A 5,000-nucleotide genomic window follows, 5' to 3' on the forward strand; every position below is an offset into this window, starting at 1 on the left:
TCTCTCTCTCTCTTTCCATGAGTTTCTCACTCTTTCCCTTTTAAATGGAAGTCTGCAGATCTGCATCTCTCCCTCGCTTTATCTCTATTTCCTTATTCCAGCTTTCCTCTCTCCCTCCATTCAATCATCCCTCCTTCCTCTGTCTGTTCATCCCTCCTCTCTCCATCCAACTATCCCTCTCTTCCTCCTCCACCTGTCCATCCCTTTCTCCATCCAGCCAACCATCCCTCCCTCTTTCCATCTATCCCTTCCTCCCTCTATCCATCCGCCCGTCCTTCTCATCTGTCCATCCCTCCATCCTTCCCCTTCTCTCCTCCTTCCCTCCATCATGTCATCCCTTCCTCCCTCTATCCAGGCACCCTTCCTTTTGATCTGTCCATCCCTCTATCTTTCCCCTTCTCTCCTCCCCCCCACCATCTGGCTATCCATTCCTTCTTCTTATCTGTGCATCCCTCCATCCTTCCCCTTCTCTCCTCCTTCCCTCCATCTGGCTATCCCTTCCTCCCTCTATCCAGGCACCCTTCCTTCTGATCTGTCCATCCCTCCATCCTTCCCCTTCTCTCCTCCCTCCCTCCATCTGGCTATCCCTTCCTTCTTCTCATCTGCCCATCCCTCCATCCTTCCCCTTCTCTCCTCCTTCCCTCCATCTGGCTATCCCTTCCTCCCTCTATCCAGGCACCCTTCCTTCTGATCTGTCCATCCCTCCATCCTTCCCCTTCTCTCCTCCTTCCCTCCATCTGGCTATCCCTTCCTTCTTCTCATCTGTCCATCCCTCCATCCTTCCCCTTCTCTCCTCCTTCCCTCCATCTGGCTATCCCTTCCTCCCTCTATCCAGGCACCCTTCTTTTTCCTCATCTGTCCATCCCTCCATCCTTCTACCTATCTGCCCATCCCCTCCTCCTGCTTCTCTCCGAGTCCCCGTCTGCATCCGTTTTTTCTTCCTCTCTTAATATGTGTAGATTCAGAGTCGTTCCCCCCGGTCGCTCTTAACGATTCAGCTGACGTTTATCTGGCACTTCTGGCTCTCATCCCTTCTCACGTGAGGTCGCTGAATGGCACTGTTCGAATTTGTCACTTGACCTCCTACGTTGAAGTTCCTCTCCTTCTCGCATTTCTTTTTATTCTCTATCTCTCTCCTCCCATTTGCTTTTGTTTTTTCGCTTGGTTTCCCCTTGCCCTTCACTGCCCAACTTAAATGCAACACACGCGCGAATATACACACATATAAACACACACACATTTGTATTTAAGTGTATACTCGCACGCGCGTGTGTGTATGTTTGTGTATGAACAGATATACTGATATGTCATTAATAAACTGCCCACAAAGATATAATGCATAGCCTAGTTGTACAACATCATCTTCTTATTGCTTTCCAAGTAATATTTAAACAAACATTTCTAGAATCCAAAAGGCAGATCTCTTTTTTATCATCGCTTCCACATAGGCGTTAAATCTAAACCTAAACCCTTTTGAATTAGCTATGCAAGAGTCAAGCCAGAGAATCTACGAAGACTATTAGGGTCACTGCGCTTCATTGAGATTATAATCATGGTATTATATTATACCATGATAGTAATTCAGTGTTTGTTTTTTCAACTCCATCTATTTAAAAATCGAGGCAGAATTGTAGTCCTGCAGTAATGGAGCTATTTGGAAATATAATATGGTTATTCAGGCACAAAGTTATATTCTTGATAATTCATTTTAGAAACGGTATGCAAACACCTGTTCTACGGTATTCACAAGCGGGAATCATACCTTTATCAGACGGTATAAACCTGTGCAAAAGTCATGAAATATGATGACCGTGATAGCACACATATTACTCCATATTCCCCATCTAGTTACCCTTCTGACATTTGTATTATCTTTGTTCCTTTTAGTCAAAATCGGGGAAATATGGATGTATTTTTGTCAAAATCGGGGAAAGATTAACACACTTTAGTCAAAATCGGGGAAAGATGAATACACTTTAGTCAAAATCAGGGAAAGATGAATACACCTTAGAAAAAAATCAGGGAAAGAATACACTTTAGTCAAAATTAGGGAAAGATGAATATATTTTAGAAAAAAAAAATCAGGAAAAAGATGAATATATTTTAGAAAAAAAAATCAGGAAAAAGATGAATACACTTTAGTCAAAATCAGGGAAAGATGAATACGCTTTAGAAAAAATCAGGGAAAGAAGAATACACTTTAATCAAAATCAGGGAAAGGTGGATGCATTTTAGTTAAAATCAGGGAAAGATAAATACGCTTTAGACTAAAGTGTATTCATCGGAACAGATGAATACACTGTAGTCACAATCATGGAAAGATGAATACACTTTCGTCAAAATCAGGAAAAAGATGAATCCACTTTAGCCAAAATCTGCACCCTAAAAAAGCTACGTTTTGAAGCACATGGGGATCGGCCAAAGACCCTGGCATTTAGGGCCCCACGCTAACCCCGACGAAATAGGTTGGATCATCAATTAAAATCAGATTTACTCAGCTTGTGGAATGCCGCAACCTGTTTCGATTTGTATAAATGTAAAACAAGTCAAACAATATATCGGGGAAAATAAGCTTCTAGTTAGTGGAGGAACCATGTGAAAGTAAAGGGAAATAAAGATAAAGATAAAGAGATAAAGGAGATATTGGAGCAGGTGAACCGGAGATGGAAGCGAGGCATTTCAGATAGGTAGGAAAATGCTCGTTACTGCAACAGATTTCGTCATACAGACACATACACACACACGCATTTGTGTGTGTGTGTGTGTCTATGTGTGTGTGTGTCTATGTGTGTGTGTATGTGTTTGTGTGTGTTTCTATGTGTGTGTATGTGTTTGTTTGTATGTATATATATTTAAACATACATATATACATACATTCTGTAATTATCTTCTGGAGGTATAATCGAACGCTGGAAAGCTGTTGAGATCTAACAATTCTCGTTACAGTTCCAAGTTCCGAGAAAAGCTGTAGCAGAAGGAAAATTATATATAAATATATATATATATATATATATATATATATATATATATATATATATATATATATATATATATATATATATATATAATCAATTTCTGATCAGCAGACGACATGCTCTCTGCTCTTGGAATAATCTTCCTCGAATGCATTTCTGCTTCGTTCCTTAGTTTGCAAAATCGAAGAAAGAAACCCAAGGAAACAGAAATGATTCTACTACCCGGCTGGACTAATTATGCTGCTTTTATACGAATATTTTGTAGCAGACTTTGTGCTTTCTCGTCGGAAGGACATTTTTGAATTTCTGTCCGTAAAGTGACGCCTCCTTTGTATGTAAAACTCAGTTGCCTGTATGGGAAGGCTCTGTTCGCATATATATATTCTTGATTTTTTTATTCACTCTAATTATTTTACACACACACACACACACACACACACATATACATATATATATATATATATATATATATATATATATATATATATATATATATATATATATATCATACATATATGTATGTGTGTGTCTGTGTGTGTATATATATATATATATACACACATACACACACACTTTCTCTTGCTATTAACTCTGCCATCGTGATATAAATCTAAACGATACCAAGGAAAACCATATACATGCCTTATAAATATTCCTTTAAGAGCAGACGTCAATAACAAAACGTCCAGCAGCGCCTACGTCACCTGAAATCCGCGAACGCCAAATGCCGCCATATTACCACACCCAGACGGATTTCGTAACAACTGTTCGTCTTTTCCAGATCCTCCGAAACCGTGCTTATATTCTGACGTTAATGTAGAAAATGTTTCTTTGTTTCCCGTGTCAGTCCCTCTGTTTAGTTCATATCTATTTATCAGTCTTTTATCTTTAATTGTCAGTCCCTCTGTTTAGTTCATATCTATTTATCAGTCTTTTATCTTTAATTGTCGGTCTCTAATTCTCTCTCTCTCTATCTGACTGTTTCTGATTCTATCGAACTCTATGTGCCTGTCTCTAACTCTATCCATCTTTATCTGCGTCTCTAATTCTATCCCTATCTGCCTGTCTCTAACTTTATCCTTTTATCTGTCTACCTGTCTCTAAATCTATCTTTCTCTAACTCTATCTATCTCTTTCTACCTGTCTAAATCTATCGGTCTACCTGTCTCTAAATCTATCTTTCTCTATTTCTATTTCTCTACCTCTGTCTCTTTCAACCCGTCTCTAAATCTATCTTTCTCTATTTCTATTTCTCTAATACTGTCTATCTCTTTTTACCTGTCTCTAGATCTATCTGTCTACTTGTCTCTAACTTTATCTATCTCTCTGTATGATTATGCGATTCATAACGTAGGTCGTACACTTATCACCCTATTATCTAGCTATATCTACCTACCTTTCGTCGTCTAAGTTTACATTCGTGTCCCTTAGTACCAAAGCTTTCATTCTTTAAAATGCTAAAAAAAAGAAAAGAATAAACAATCAAACAGACTGAAACTAAGAAAAAGAAAAAGAAAGAATGAGAAAAAAAATATATATAGCAGGAAAAACCCGTGAAATATGACCATTTTTGTCGCGAAACATTTGCCGACAGTCCGAGGGAAAACAGTGTGGAAAACGGTCACCAGCGTCGAAGGTTTTACATTACTGCTTCAGAATTCCAGTGCGGAGGAAATACCATGCGGTCTGGAAGGAAGGAAGGAAGGAAAGGGGGGCGAAGGAGAATGATCAAGAACGCGGCTTTTGGGGATAAATACGTGTTTTTTTTTTTTAGGCTTTGGTTTGATTTGAATAAATGGAGGAATTGGTGAAATGGGTAAAGGATAGAGAAAAGCAGTTAGTCTGACTCTCTCACTTTCGCTATTCTTATTAGAGAAAATGTCACTCTGCAGATTTTGAGTATGTGTATGCGAGGGAGAGGAAGAGATGCTTAGATAGATAAACAAATAGATAAATAAATAGACAGACAGACAAGCAGATAGATGGACATATAGACAATGAAAAGAGTGAGGTTCTTTGCCATTC

General features: G+C 38.9%; 1 protein-coding gene across 1 annotated transcript in view; it reads left to right on the forward strand.

Annotated features, from left to right (window-relative positions):
- LOC113820059 (serine-rich adhesin for platelets) overlaps positions 1-5,000 on the forward strand; it is a 183,856-nt gene that overhangs the window by 18,286 nt on the left and 160,570 nt on the right. The gene's annotated exons all lie outside the window — the stretch shown is intronic.

The sequence above is a fragment of the Penaeus vannamei genome, chromosome 13 (genome assembly GCF_042767895.1).
Source record: "Penaeus vannamei isolate JL-2024 chromosome 13, ASM4276789v1, whole genome shotgun sequence".
In the NCBI taxonomy this organism is placed as follows: Eukaryota; Metazoa; Arthropoda; class Malacostraca; order Decapoda; family Penaeidae; genus Penaeus; species Penaeus vannamei.